Here is a 16,942-nt window from a genome sequence, read left to right as displayed (position 1 = left end):
CGTTTCTGAATTCCGCAACGGCGATTCCTTTTGTAGGTACGCTGAGTTTTGTGATATTTCCCATAGAATTGCATTAGATGAAGAAAATCTGCAGGTGCTTAGACTTTTTTTTTTTTTTGCAGAGGAAAAGTACACGACTACTCAGTTTTTTTTCAAAACCAAATACCAGGAAGTATCAAGTAGTTTGTTTTTTTTAAAAAAAGACAAACCAAAGGCAAAAACCACAATCTAATCTTGCTAATAAGTGCAGAAAATCTACATTAGAAAGTCACCAAATACTCATTGTGGAAACAACCTAAACCAAAGATTTTGTCCATTTTGTTTTTTCTCTTCCTCCTTTTCTAGATCATGATCTGCAAATAGCTTCTAAATTCCCAGGTAGAAGCTGCAGTAACTTACTAGTTGTGAAACTAGTATCTGAAAACAGCCCTAGACAGTCTAGTTGGAATGTGGCCAGAAGAACGCAAATCGCATACTTGTCATATGACTGCCCACTTCCAGTGCCGCCACTGGAGAATCCTCGCAGTGCACGCAGTGTGATTCATCGCAGTCTGCAGTCACTTTAAGGCCAAACAACCCCTTTAATGTTTACATATTAGTTTGACAAATTCATGTCTCCAACACATTTGTTAAAATAAAGATAAAGCAGCCAACCCATTTAGGATCCACATCACTTAGGGTTTTTGTGCCTCCCAACAACTCAAATTTTTTTTATTTTCCCCCCCCCCTCAGTCCAGTCTTTATGTACAGACATTGCTGAAGACACAACTCAAGCTTCTGTGTGCTTCACTGTTAAACATCTAAACGCCATTCTTTTTTCATCATGCACGCCAGACTGGCTAGCAATCACCCAACAAATGAGCAGAACGTTTGCTCAAAAGATCATTATTTTCAACAGCACATCATTCTGTATAATAGGATACATGCTGCTGAGAACACTCTATACACAAGGACAAAATTGTGGGTGCCCTTTCGGTAAAGTAAGAACAGCCTACAATGGTCATTGAAATAACTTGAAATTGAGAAGTAATTTTCAATTTAAATTTACTGTATCAACTAATGAATTATACATTGCTTTTGAAATAAAAAAAATATTGAATATGGCCTGGACAAAAATAATGGCACCTCTAGACATGATTGAAAATAATTTGATAATAGGGACATATTAAACTAAGGTGTGTCCTGTAATTAGCATAACAGGTGTCTACAAACTTGTAATCAGTTTGCCTATTTAAAAGGTTGAAAAGTAGTCACTGTGCTGTTTGGTATCATGGTGTGTACCACACTGAACATAGACTAAAGATAGCCAAGGAAATTATTGTATGGGGAATAGAAATAAAATTATAGTTAAAATCATGTTAAAAGTGAAGACCATCTCCTAACAACTGGATGTTCCTGTTGCTAGAGTTGCACATATTATTCAGAAGTTCTATGGGATTGTAGCCAATCCTTCTGTAAGAGGTTAATACAAATGGTAACCAAAGAACCCAGAACAACTTTCAAAGAGATAGGAGGTGAACTCAAAGGTCAAGGTACATCAGTGTCAGATCACACCATATGTCACTGTTTTGACCAAACTGGACTTCTTGGAAGAAGACTGAGCAGGAAACTACTGTCGAAAACAAGTAATAAAGTGAGACTGGAATTTGCCAAAATTCCTTCTTGACAAGCCACAAAAGATCTGCTAGAATGTCTGTCACGAACACCCCTTGCTCACGACATACATGCCTCAGACGCGACCGTATAAGAGGGGCTGCGCTTCCCACTCACTTGTCCTCTCATCTATTGCAATAGACCAATAATGAGCTAAGAGCACCCCACATATGCTCACCACATCCACACCACACTTTATGCTGCCACCACTCGCCGCTTTGCCAGGCCAGTGAGACGTCTGCACATGTCAGCACGCTAATACACATGCACACCCAGCTTTCCCAAGCTTCTGAACAGTTCACTACTTACACTCTGGCTACAAGGTAACACCACCAAGCTATTTTCTCTCCTCAAGATCATGAGTATGTAACAGCAACAAGGGACAAACTTATTACATTTTTAATTTAATATACAAAAAGAGTACAGGGCTTAAAAAGGTTACAAAAGATGAAATAGTAAAAGGACATACATACAGGCTAAACCAGTATAAAATAAAGATACGTCTTATGAATTGGATCTGTGAGCGGTTTTGAAGAATGATGCAGGAAACATTGATAGATCAGCAATACTCATTGCTTCTCCTGGGGTCTGACATGGATATTTGTTAGATGACATGTCATAAACGGTCTCACCAGACCTCTCACTCCTCCCTGAGGTAAGAGGGGGACTGCTGATTTGATTCTAATCCAGTTTTAGCCCTCATTTCTGCTGTAAGTCATATGTTCCCGAGAAACCTCATAGAGAAATATGGCCGTCATCTTACTGAACATCCTTCAGGCACTCTATACATACCACAAATGAATATGATATATCCATAATTTGAGGAGATATTGGGCTCCTGAGAGTTGCCAGCTACCTTTACTTTTGCAATTTTACCCACAGATGTAAATAGGCTTCCCGATCATGTATATATCCATGGATTCTGTAAAACTAAAATTATAATTCAAAAAAACATAAAAAATTGTTTTAGCTTGTTTTCACTATGCAGTGCAGACTGACTGCACAAAATGAAAGCATTGCTGCCCTTGTGTTTAAAGGGAACCTGTCACCAGAAATAACGCCATTAACCTGCAGGTTAAGAGTGTTATTATGCTGCCTGGCACCTGCACGCAGTGGGGAGAAAATGAACTTTATTCTCCCTGCCAGCATTCGGTTTTAGTCAGGGGTTCGGGGGCACCGTGGGTTCAGTCATCGCTCTGAGTATACAGAGTGGTGGCTGTAACCGTGCCCCCGGCCCTGACTGACTAACAGCCGGCCGCAATGCAGAGCGAGTGTCAGCCAGGGTCAGGGACACGGTTACAGCGACCGCTCTGTATTCTCCAAGCGATTACTGAAACCGAATTCTGGCGGGGAGAATAAAGTTCATTTTCTCCCTGCTGTATTTGGTTGCGTGCAGGCGCCGGGCAGCATAATAATACTCTTAACCTGTGGATTAACCGCATATATGCAGGTTAATAGTGTTATTTTTGGTGACAGGTTCCCTTTAACAAATATATGTCAGTGGAGCCATACAGGGACACATCTCCTAGTCAAAATGGTTATCCATCATTGACAGCTAGCTGTTAATTACTCTGTATGCTCCCTCCATGTCTTCTCTTCATCAGATAACCTGCTTCAATTACCTGGTCACACCGCGGAGTGCAAGCCGTGATCAAATACCCCCAGGCTTTGATCTGTATAATTCATAATCCCACTTATGACAATGTCCTTTGGGCAGATGAGACAAAACTGGAGTATTTTGATACATCACATCAGCTCTATGTCCCCTTTGTCTTGAATCTGTGTACACTCTAGACTATCAACGGATTCTGGAGTGAAATATGCTGCTAAGTGTCAGAATGCTTGGTCTTAGTCACCGGTCTTGGGTTCTCCAACAGGATAATGACCCAAAACACACAGCTAAAATCATTCAAGAATGGCCATGAGTAAAGCATTGGACTATTTTGAAGTGGCTTTCTATGAGCCCTAATATAAATCCTATTGAGCATCTGTGGAAGGTCCTGAAACATGCCGTCTGGAGAAGTCACCCTTCACACCTGAGGCAGCTGGAGCAGCTTACTCACTATGGGTGGGCCAAAATACCTGTGGACAGGTGCAGAAGTCTCATTGACAGTTTTAAAATCTTTTGTTTGTAGTGATTGCCTCAAAAGGTTGTGCAACAAAATATTAAGTTAAGGGAACCATTATTTTGGTCCAGGCAATTTTCATTAGTTTTTCTTTTCATTTTCTGTTGAACACAATTCAAAAGCAATGTCTGATTTTCATTAGTTGATATTCAGTAAATTTAAAATGAAAATTACTTTTGTCAGTTTCAAGTTATTTCAGTGACCATTGTGGGTGTTTCTTACTGTACCTGAAGGGTGCAAACAATTTTGTCCATGTCTGTGTTACAGGTCATTCATTGTGCATCAGTAGTGCGGTCTGCCTGTGTAAACTGACTAAGAAATGACCAATCAACAAATATGTACCAATGTATGGTTGTCTAATGACGCAAAATTGGTAAATGTAAGCATACCCAAAGTCAGTATTACTATGGCAGGTAGGATATGGCCTATCTTTTGTAAATCATTTTACAGATGGTAGTTTACCTGTTGACAGTCATCTTGCATTTATACCCTGAATTGGCAGTAGAGATGGACAGCTGCAGGTTCTGTTTGGGTGAGATAATATTTAATTCTGATCCGATAGCTATCAGTCCTCAAGCTGTTATCCATACAGCCTCAGCATTGTCAAACATTGTGGTGAAGATAGAAGTGAATACTTTGTCTGTACGTAATTCTGTCGATGTAACCACAGGAAATTCTATGAATATATTTTGCAAAATCATTTTCTTGTTTATTCTACGATTTCTTTACATTGAACTCTTGCATAGGAGTAATCGCTTTACATGTTTGTGGATTCAAACCTTCCACAGGGGAAGTCTATAGCAGCAGATGTCAATGAAGAGCAAAACCCATAGAGAAATTAGTAGGTTTCATAAATTGATATATGCAGCAAAATACTTTATTTCCTGTAATAATAATGGAAAGTACACAAGTCAGGAGGAGGAAACAATGAACACTTACTGGAAGACACGAAGAACAATTCTTATTCAGCAACTCTTGATATACTGTAAAAGTAACAAATCATAATGTAGCAGTGTAAGAAGAGAATGAGGCCCATCTGTCCTTGCTGCCAGCCAAGAGGTATCTTTGCGGAGGACAGTAATATTGTGCGTGTCCAACATGTTGTACTTGATTCTACAAAAAAATTGTCATAGCGGCGATATGTGTGTACATAGTCTTGTGTTTTGGTGGTCAGTTTTTGGACCTTTCCATTTAAACAAAAAAACAGCATAATGTACATGGTTTGGTGTGGAAGTGGTGTAACTCAAGACTCATGGCTAATGGGAAAAAAAAAAAAGACAGCCACGTATTTGAATCCGTCATTGTTGTAGATATCCAGGAGAAAACTAAAAGGTAATTGAAATGAAAATGATCCCAGCAGGCGCATGTCAGAAGAACATCATGTCAGCATGCACGGAAATCACTTCATCTGGAGCCATACCGAGGATCAAGCCTGCAATATAGGGGGACATACAAGTGTGTGGGGTACTGCGACTGCCTTCTGGATGATCGTAGATGGCCAATGATTGTAAATAGACTTCCAGGATCTTTTGTAACAGATAAATACATTGGGCCCGATTCATGAAGGTGTTTTCTCCAAAATTCTGGTATGAAAAACCTCCAAAATGTCACAAAGTTTTTGCTCATCTCGAAGTTGCGTTTTTTTGTTTTTTAAATTTTGCCATTTTAACACCATTCTCAGGCAGCTGTGCCAAAATATGCCGAGCTCAGAGAGGCTTGGTGAAGGCCACCTGGCAAATTCTTCAAAATTTCCACCACTTTAGTGCGAAAAATGCTGACAGAAATGTACTCCAGGCAGTGACAAGAGTAACAACTGTGAAGGTGTAAGATGCGCCTAATCCATTAAGAGATGTGTGTCTCTTAAAGAAGGGAGCGCTGGAGTAAGATGTGCCAAATTTATTAAGACTGATGTGCAAAATGCCCCTCTTAAAGGGATTATCCAGCCTTAAGCTACAAGTCTGCAGTTACTCTATGTGACTGCAGACTTGTGAATCCTCACGTCGTGCGCACTGTGCGTCGTGAGGATTCTCTGGGGATTTGCACACATGCAGTTTTGTGTCAACCATATGGGCATTACCTTCCTCAATGCAGGTGTATTTTGCAAGGCCGGACACAGTCTAGTCGGAATCTCATACTTATGGCCACATGACTGCCCAATCCCGGCGCTGGCATCAGAAAAGCTTCACAGTGCACCAATGTGAGGATTCACAAGTCTGCAGTCACAGACTTTAAAGAATCGGACCATGCATGTTACCTTTTAGTTCTACAACTCACACCAAGGAAATGGTTCAGTTTTTTCTTACCCACCTAGTATTTTATCACATGCTGGTGGGAAATTGACAAGATTTCAGACTGGATTTCATCCGCCCTTGTATATTAACTTCTATCTGTGGAAGTCACCATGCAAGTAATTGAATTCACTTGTATATTCTGGTTATTAAAAGTGGATGATGGGTTGATAGCATTTCCAGTAGGGAACAGTTTTCTGTATTGTTAAGTCCCTAAGTCCTCAGAATAGCAGCAGGAGTTACACAAGTAACATGCATGTGACCAGTGTGATGCACCTTTGTACAGAGAATGGGAATATTACCTGACCTTCCTCTATTCTGCCAGCCTCACAAATAAATCATATTGCTCAGTTGTCATATTTGTTACCAAATCAGATTTCTGGGACTTTTTCTTTTCTGTTTTTTTTTTTAAGTGTCTTTCCTCCTTGAAGCTACACTTACCCTTAAATGGGTTTTCCCATAAGTAGTTTCCTGAACAGCAGTGCTCCTGGCCATGTGCTGAGGACACTTTACCAGCATAGGAGGTGCAAGAAAGAGCCACCACGTAGGAACATTCTCAGCGTTGGCAATGGTTCAAGAGGTCAGACCACCATTGATCCTAATGTTATGACATATCCTACCAATATACCATAATATTATATATTAAGAGGGCAGTTGGATGGCCATATAAATCGGCCGCCGGCCAGTCTGTGCTTTGCAGTCTGATCTTGGTCCAAATACTGAAAAAACCCTACTAATACAGATATTGAAGGATTTAACAACCATTAACATTTAAGGGGTTGTCTATGATTAATTAAATGGGTCTATGTTTCAGTTTTCTATCTTTCTTTCATCACTATTGTCCATAATATGTCTATGTTGCTCTGTTCATTTAAATAGGAATAATCTGTAATACCAGACATAAAATGGTCCTGATTCTGGAGCTAAAAAAACAGACGCTTTGTTTCTACAGTGAAAGAATCCCTTTAGAAGTGTAATGCAATGTTCCCACGATGAGCTTTTGGTGAGTTTTTGATCTTTTCTGCACCCATTAAGTAAAATAGATTACTTGTATTTTTTGAAAATACGCAGCGTCAAAAAGTCATCATGTGAACACAACCTACTGTGGAAATTAAGGACACGGAACAAAACTAGTCCATCCACATTTTTGTCCTACACTTATTGTAAACCACTGCAATCAGGCCTGGCCTGGCAATCTGCCGAGGCGGGCAGATTCCCGGTGGGCCGGCGGCTCTGAACTGCAAAGTGGGCCGCCGGCCCTTAAAACTTTTAAATAAAGCCACTGTGTGCCCGCGCTGGCAAGGGCCACCTGTGTGCACACGGGGCTGGAACCTGGCCAGGTACCGGGGCCGGTGTCTTGCTGTGAGCAGTTTCCGGTGAGCGCGGCCATGTTCCTAAAGCTGTGATCTACAGGAAAATGGTGCATGTGCTCTGCCACTCCGGCGGCCATTTTCCTGTAGATGACAGCTTCAGAAAGATGGCCACGCGCACCGGAAGCCGCTCACAGTAAAACACCAGCCCCGGTACCTGGCCACCAGGGGCCCAGGCACCAGGCCCCCAGATACCAGCTCCCGGGCCACCAGGCACCCAGTGCCAGGCACCAGGGCACCAGCCCCCTGACCACCAGGCACCCAAGCCACCAGCCCCAGGCCACCAGGTACCCAGGCACCAGCCCCAGTCACCAGCGCCAGTCCACCACCCCCAGGCCACCAGATACCCAGGCACCAGCGCTAGGCCCCCAGGCACCAGCCCACTGGCCACCAGGCACCCAGCACCACGCACCAGTCCACCAGCTACTAGACACACAGGCCGCCAGATCCAGGCCCCAAGCCACTAGGCCACTATGCACCAGGTACCCAGGCCACCAGCCCCAGGCCACCAGCTACCCAGCCCCATGCCACCAGCCCATCAGCCCCAGGCCACCAGCCCCCCAGCCAACAGACACCCGGCACCCAGCCACCCAGCCCCGGGCCGCCATGCACCCAGCCCCAGGCCGCCAGGCACCCAGGCCACCAGCGCCAGGCCACAAGGCCTCAGGCACCAGGCCACCAGCCCCCCAACGCCAGGCCCCCAGTCCCGCAGCATCTCACCTCTTCCGCTGCAGCCGCCGCGTTCCTGAGGAAGGGAACAGAGGGCCCTGCTTCCTGCTTCACCACCACCGCAACTCCCTGCTGCTGGTGCACCAGCTGCTTGCATCCAGGGTCCGCAGTATTCATACACTTCCGCCGGCTTCCTGAAGGACCCTGCCTCGTGTGGGATCATTATACTGTATGGAGGATTATGTGGGACCCATTGTACTGTATGGAAGACTATGTGGGACACATTATATTGTATGGAGGACTATGTGGGGCTCATTAGATTGTATGGAGGACTATGTGGGGCCCATTATACTGTATAGAGGACTATGTGGAGCCCATTATACTGTATGGAGGACTATGTGGGGCCCATTATACTGTACGGAGGACTATGTGGGACCCATTATACTGTATGGAGGACTATGTGGGGCCCATTATTCTGTATGGAGGACTATGTGGGGCCCATTATACTGTATGGACGACTATACTGTCCAGTCTAGAATGATAAATCTGCAGTCATTCTGTGTGACTGCAGACTTTTGAGTCCCCCTCCAGGACATGCACTGTGTTCTGTGAGGATTCCGAGCTGTTGTAGAATTTACAATAGATATCATTCATGTAATGTAAGAAGTCACTGAAATCTTTGGCCTTGTACTATACTGATATTTCTTATCTGTGCATCATATATAAGTATCTATTATTTTCATCCAGAAAAGTGGGACGATTTAATTCTCACTTGTCATCCGTGTGCAGTCAGTTTTCTTTTTTTCTCAGCAGCTATTAGTCTTTTACACGACCATTTACAGTTTCCCATGTTACAGAATTGTAATGTATCTGTACATATTGGATGCTATACTGTGGCATCTGTTTTTTTTTTGTACTCATAGACTTGAATGGGTGAGTCTCATCCATATTCAGAGTCAAATTGCAGCATGATGCGATTTTTTTTCTCACGCCTTATCAGTATGAGAAAAAAAAAATTCTCTCTACGCCATCATTGCAGAACATCGGTCAGTGTGCGATCTGATAAAACATCAGATAGCACACGCCTGATTTATACGCTTGTTTGCACGAGCCCTTGGCGGCATTGGACTTCTGGATTGTCATTATTGGTTTATTATTTTCTACACATAAAAATAAATCATGAAAAACCTGTTTAAATGGGCTATCCCAAGTTTGGAAGTTATCCCCTATCTCCGACGAGCCTGAGAAACGGAGCTCTGAAGAGCAGCATGTAAATGGAGCTGTGGTTGATCATACGCACTGCGGCGCCATTCACATGTGGCTCTTCAAATAACTCCTTTAAGAGAATAGTGAGGGGCACGACAACGTAAAAGCAAATTTCACTGATCAGGGCGTGGAGGTGTTATAGTATGTGGGCTGGTGGGGTTTGTGTGGCCGGGCTGCTTTTTTGTCCCAGTCCCGCCCTGGTTGAAACCATTTTCCAAAGTGTGGTAATCATTGTGAAATGCTAGCATTCAATGTATGATGATGAGTGGAACCAAACCCAGGGAACTAAATGGTTTCTTTCTAACCTTGCATGTGACCACTACTTATTGTCAACTAATTTAACCCCTTTCCGACATTCACAATACAAGTACTGTGCAAGTGGAGAGCGGGTGTATGGAGCGGGCTAACAGGCTGAGTACCGCTCCATACCAGTCAGATAATGGCTGTGTCACACAGCCAGAATCTGCCTCTAACAGCCATGGGTGGAGCAGACTTTAACAGCGCACCAGTATAGAGGCGCATTATACTATGCGTCTATCGGCCGCCCCAAGACATGATGGGCTGCAATGACAGCTGGGGATATGTTGAAGAACCCTGATTGCCATCACGGAGCTCTGTTGAAACCCAACCTGTGGTTGGGCTTCAAAGGTAACTCTGATTTTTACTATATGCAGCAATACTGTTGCATTGTTGTATGCAGTATAAGCGACCAGAAGATTGCAGATTCAAGTCCCCTAAGGGGACAATACAGTATAAAAAAATAAAAAAAATACTTAGAAAAAGCACATAAAAATCCGAATCCCCCTTTGCCACCATATGTGGCATCACCACGGCCATAAAAGTCCAACCTATCAAAATATGAATTAGCCCAATTGTCAAACAACGTATACAGAAAGAAATTTAAAACGTCAAAGTTGCGGAGGGTTTTGTCGCTGCAAAAAATGCAGTATGAAACGATCAAAATATATATATTCCAAAAAGGTATGAATAAAAATATTGGCTCGTCCCATAAAAAAATATGCCCTCACACAGTTGCATTGATCAAAATATGAAAACGTTACGGGTTTTAGAAAATGGTGACACAATCAAAAATTTTTTTTTTTCATTTTTTTTTTTTTTTTTTTTACTTTAATATCAGAAACTGGAAAAGTCTGGTATCGCGGTAATCTTACTGTCAAGGAGGATCATGATACCAGTTGGAAGAAGGGGAGAATAAAACTAAAATGCAAAAATGGAAATTGTTGGGAAAGGGTTAAGAAACACCTCAAGTGGATGTATAATCATTATGGGGCATTGCTCTAACATTTGAAAATTCATAAATCAATCATATTTTTAGAAGGAACTGAACCAAAGCAAAAAATATCTTGATCTTGATGCCAGGATGGAAACATCACTGAAGAATTTGTGTATTAATCTGAGACAGCACTACAAATATCCCAATATATTTTTGGGTACAGAATTAAAGAGAAACTTAGTTGACGACCAGTGTGAAACCTGTAATCATGTAACCATGATGAGGTAGGGCTCATTCAGATTTCGAGTTCAATCCGTATTTTTCATGGATAGCACGGATACCTACTATAGTCTATGGGGCTGTTCACATGTCCTTTTGTGGACTTCAATCAAAATCAGACGTGTCTCTGTGCGGACAACTGAGTCTTCGATCAATATCTCCAATGCAAGTCTGTGGGTCAGTGAAAAAAATCAGCCATCTGTGTGCTATGCATTTTTCACTGACTGTTTGAAAGTTGGGAAACCTTCATCATTTTTTTTTCACCTGAGAAAAACTGATGAAACTCTGACCAAATTCTGATTGTAAAAACTAACAGTGTGATAAAAAGCACTCATGAAACTCAGATCGTTTTTTGCGTATGAGAAAAATCACTGATGTCTGAATAAGCCCTTACATAACTAAATCTGCTCTAGGCTTGTATGACAATGGCTCTTGTCATAGTCATATTTGCCCCTGTATAGTATGCAGCCTCTCACAGCCAAACGTATAGTACAGGGACAGCACAGGGACCCAAGTTATTAAATAGGGCAAACCGGATGATAGTATTTTCACTTAGATCGAGAGTCCATGTGAAAAAATGTCAGCATTCACTAATCTCTTCCGTTTTTCAGATAAGACTCGCCCATTCAAGTCTATGGGTTTGTACAAAAAAAAGGATTTTCTGCAATGTGGTTGGGAGTATGCAAGTCGCATACTTGTGGTCACATAATCGCCCGCTCCCGGCATCAGAAGAACTTCATAGCGCGCAGTGCGCACGATGTGAGGATTCACAAGTCTGCAGTCACATAGAGTGACTGCAGACTTGTAGCTTAAGGCCGGATAGCCCCTTTAGCCACAGATATAGTAACTATATGCCTCCATACAGCCTCCTGGACACAGCTCTGATGTGACCTACACATGCATATTTGACTACATACAGAATAATACAGGATGGTAGCTCTATACTGGTATATCTAAACAAATAAGATACAAAATGTTCACATATACAAAGGCATATGATGTTTCTACTGCTTTTCACCCACTAATTTCTGCCACATTGCTGACAAGTAGGAAACTGCTGGATAGCACCTGAGACCTTTGGCCGTAACAAGGTTTTGTTTCCTTTTTCATGACAAAGCGGAAAGGAAGTCTTTGTGACATTTGCGGAATATACACAGTGTCCTGTGATGTTCATGTCTGAAGAACAACTCATCACAGTGGATTAATGCCTCATTCAGATGTCCAGGTTTTTCACATACCTGAAAAAAACAGACCTATTTTCATCAGCATTTTGGATCAGATTTTCAGCAGTGTTTGGTCAGTGTGTTTTTACCACCAGCGCTTCATCACTGATTTTCTAGTATACAAAAATAAAGAAATAAAAAATAACTGCAAAGCTTATCCTACCCACTGCAATGTTAAAAACGGACAGCACACGGATGGCACAAATGTGGCATCCATCTGATGTCTGAGATTTTCATAGACTTGTATGGTTGATTTTGATTTATGCCTTGTATCACAAATGAACACGTCTCTGTGATTTTGTTTTGTAGACATACAGCAAAACAACACAGATATGTGAACAGTAGCATAGGCTATAATAGATACTTGTTTTACCCATGAAAAAAAAGATGTAACACGTAAGTGAAAAACACATCTAACTCAGGCCTAAAGACCATTCTGGCTAGAGAATTTGTGATTTGTGCCACATGGATTTTGAAGACTCAGGCCCGATTCATTAAGACTGGCGTTTCCTTTCTCATTCCAGAACATGCTCTGCACTGGTGTTTAACTGGCACTTGCTTAAACTATGAGAACCCTGAAGCCTTCTTCACAGCAATTGAACATTTCTCTTTGCCATTCTTCATGATTGGATAAATGGTTGATTTAGGGGCAATCTTACAAGCAGCAATGTTCTTGCTTGTAAAGCCCTTTTGATGCAAAGCAATGATAACTGCATAAGTTTCCTTGGAGATAACCATGTTTAACAGAAGAAGACAATGATTTCAAGCACAGCCCTTTAGAGTCGTATTACTAGGGTGCTAACCTCCACGGATAGGAAGGCATTTGTCTATGTTGAAGAATCAAATAGCCCCCATTTCTTCCCTTTTGACCCAATCTGTGCTATGTATTTTTGTATTTGGAATTTTTGCTAGTACCCAGTTTTAATATACTTGTAATGCACACGCCCGAACTGACTGGCGTGTGCATGTTTATGTAGTGATTCCACTGTGCCATGAACCGGAGAGTGCCTGGAGGGGCGTAACTAAGTATCTGCCCGATCCGACCAAGGTCGCACGACGGCATACGACGCCAGTGCACCAGGGAGGAACCGAGCAGAGGAACCAGGGTCTACTCCAGGTCAGACTCCGGACACGGCTGTTGACCCACACCGGGGAATACTGGAACAGGCAGACTAGAGCGCAGGCTGGGTAGGGTCCAGTACAGACTGGGAGACAAATTCGAAACCGCAGACGCGGTGGACAGGGCCGAGCAAAGCGAAAACCGCAGACGCGGCGGACAGAGCCGAGCAAAGCGAAAACCGCAGACGCGGCGGACAGAGCTGAGCAAAGCGAAAACAGCAGACGCGGCGGACAGAGCCGAGCAAAGCGAAAACCGCAGACGCGGCGGACAGAGCTGAGCAAAGCGAAAACCGCAGACGCGGCGGACAGAGCTGAGCAAAGCGAAAACCGCAGACGCGGCGGACAGAGCTGAGCAAAGCGAAAACCGCAGACGCGGCGGACAGAGCTGAGCAAAGCGAAAACCGCAGACGCGGCGGACAGAGCTGAGCAAAGCGAAAACCGCAGACGCGGCGGACAGAGCTGAGCAAAGCGAAAACCGCAGACGCGGCGGACAGAGCTGAGCAAAGCGAAAACCGCAGACGCGGCGGACAGAGCTGAGCAAAGCGAAAACCGCAGACGCGGCGGACAGAGCTGAGCAAAGCGAAAACCGCAGACGCGGTGGGAACAGGGCTCTGTTCACACGGAACAGACTAGAAGGGAAAGGCAGAACCAGATACCCACAGGGTACTTGCAGAGAAGTAGCGAGTGGACCACAAACTCACAAACGGAAGTACAGTGACAACGAGCAGGAGTTAGGTACGAGTTCAGACTCTGCAGAAAAAGGAAGGGAACGGACATAGAGGCAAAACAGGTAAAGGATAGGAGAGAGTTCAGACTGGAACTGAGTGTACGGAGGAGACCGACACTGCAGCGGAATACAGGAGCGGGTCTGGGAATACGGCCCCCAGAAGGCGGGAGGAACAGGCTAGGACCGTGTTCAGACAGGCCTAGAAATACAACCTCCAGGATAGGCAGACAAGAGAACACAGACAGGACTCAGTTCAGACATGGGAACTGATACCGCAAGGCAGGAGACAAAGACAGGACTCAGTTCAGACACGGGAACTGATACCGCAAGGCAGGAGACATAGACAGGACTCAGTTCAGACACGGGAACTGATACCGCAAGGCAGGTAACATAGACAGGACCTGGCATGTCAGAGACAAAAGCCAACTGACAGGGCAAGATGCTCAGGCATCAGTTAATTGGGGCAGCTGATTTAAATACCAGGTGATAGACAGCAATAGGCTGAGGACACACAAGGGGTGTGCCTGCAGCAGATACAAAAAGCAGGAAGTGATCGGGCGCCGCCCTTAAGCAGCAGACACAGAAGCAAACAGACAGCATGGAGGGAAGCCAGAGAGACACCCTGGACTGGAGATCAAGTACGCGCTCTTGCACAGTGGGAGATGGACCACTATGCAAGGACGCCGCCAGGTATGTTACAGTACCCCCCCCCTTACGCCCCCTCTTCTTCAAGCCTGCCAGAATGTTCCGCAGGGAATTCGAGGGCCAATCCTTTACTTCAAGGAGATCACTACCACTGTCCACTGGAGAAACTGGTCTCATCTGGATAGCTAGGATGCTACCTCCTATCCAGCCATCCTCAGCAACAGACGAAACGGGTGGAGTACCAGGAACAGCACACAAGGAAGTCTCTCTCCACTTATTATCAGGTAGCACCCCAGAGGGTTCAGGAGACAACTGGAAGTCCTCCGCCGGGTTGGAGGAGTGCAGAGACTCGGAGGTAACCTCTGCTTCGGGGTACATCTTGTCAAACTCACAGGATGAAATGGGCGAGGTATCAGGTACAAGGTGTAGAAAAGTCCCTGTTACCTTGTTATCTGGTGGTACCCAGGAGAATTCAGAAAACAACTGGGGGTCCTCCGCCGGGTCGGAATAGTGCAGAGACTCGGGGGTAACCTCTGCTTCGGAGTACACTAGGTCGGACTCGCTGGATGAAGCGGGCGAGGTATCAGGTACCGAATATAGAAGAGTACCTGTCCATTCGTTATCAGGTAGCACCCCGAAGGGTTCAAGAGACAACTGGAGGTCCTCCGCCTGGTCGGAGGGGTGTAGAGACTCGGGGGTAACCTCTGCTTCAGAGTACACTAGGTCGGACTTGCTGGATGAAGCGGGCGAGGTATCAGGTACTGAGTATAGGAGAGTACCTGTCCATTCGTTATCAGGTAGCACCCCGAAGGGTTCAGGAGACAACTGGAGCTCCTCCGCCTGGTCGGAGGGGTATAGAGACTCACGGGTAACCTCTGCTTCAGAGTACACTAGGTCGGACTCACTGGACGAAGCAAGCGAGGTATCAGATCCAGGATATAGGAAAGTCTCTGTCCATTCACCACCAGGTGGCACCCGAAGGGTTCTGGAGACAACTGGAGGTCCTCCGCCTGGTCAGAGGGGTGTAGAGACTCGGGAGTAACCACTGCTTCGGAGTACACTAGGTTGGACACAGTGGACGAAGCGAGCCAGGTATAAGGTACAGAGTATAGGAGAGTCTCTGTCCTTTCGCTACCAGGTAGCACCCCGAAGGGTTCTGGAGACAACTGGAGGTCCTCCGCCTGGTCGGAGGGGTGTAGAGACTCGGGAGTAACCTCTGCTTCGGAGTACACTAGGTTGGACTCACTGGACGAAGCGAGCGAGGTATCAGGTACAGAGTAAAGGAGAGTCTCTGTCCTTTCGCTACCAGGTAGCACCCCGAAGGGTTCAGGAGACAACTGGAGGTCCTCCGCCTGGTCGGAGGGGTGTAGAGACTCGGGGGTAACTACCACTTTGGGGTACCCATTGTCAGGCTCACAGGACGAAGCGGACAAAGTATCGAGTACCGGGTGTAGAGAAGTCTCTCTCCATTTGTCATCGAGTGGTATCCCGGAGGATTCAGGAGGCAACTGGGGGTCCTCCGCCAGGTAATAGAGGTGCACAGACTCTGAGGTAACCACAGCTTTGGAGCATCCTTGGACATGCACACCGGTTAAAGTGGGTGAAGCATCTGATGCCGGGTGCAGGAAGTTCTCCTGTGTGGAGTCTGGATGGGCAGAAGTCTCTTCGGGCAGGAGAACTGGTGCACTACCCACGCACATTACCCGTTGGGGCTTCTCCGGGATACAGGGAGATGAAGCTTCAGTAGGGACTTCAAGGTTGGGGTCAGGAGGTCTCAGGGAGGACAGACCCTGGCGTGACGGCTTGCCTCTACGTCTAGCACGTCTGGACTGCCTCTTGAGGTTGGGAGAAGTATTCCGGAAAGCGTAGTCACCCTGTGAGGATTCTGGGTGGGCAGTAGTCTCATTTGGCTGGAGGACTATTGCGCTACCCACACACATTACCCATTGGGGCTGCTCCGGGATATTGGGAAGTGAAGCTTCAGCAGGAGCCTCCGGGTTAGGATCATCGAAGACCATTAGAAAGGCCACCAGGAAGGCCATTAGGTCCAGGAGGATCGGATCCTGTGTTTCATATAGGGGGTTGATCCATTCCAAGGCATCACCAGCCAGGTAAGACATAATGAATGCCACCTTAACCCGATCGGTGGGAAAACATAGAGGGTAGAACTTGAAGTGTAGCATGCATTGCTCCACAAATGCACGACTTTGTCTTGGATCCCCATAATAATGTAGCGGATCCGCAGGAACGAGAGCAGATAGATCCATCTGGACGGGTGCGTAATTCGCCTGGAACTCAGCTAAAGGGAAAAAAAAAATTATTTATTTATTTTAATGCATGTAT

Source organism: Phyllobates terribilis, unplaced genomic scaffold, assembly GCF_046119375.1.
Source record: "Phyllobates terribilis strain yellow unplaced genomic scaffold, ASM4611937v1 Scaffold_1__5_contigs__length_1240528914, whole genome shotgun sequence".
NCBI lineage: Eukaryota > Metazoa > Chordata > Amphibia > Anura > Dendrobatidae > Phyllobates > Phyllobates terribilis.
This window is presented reverse-complemented; position numbering follows the sequence as displayed.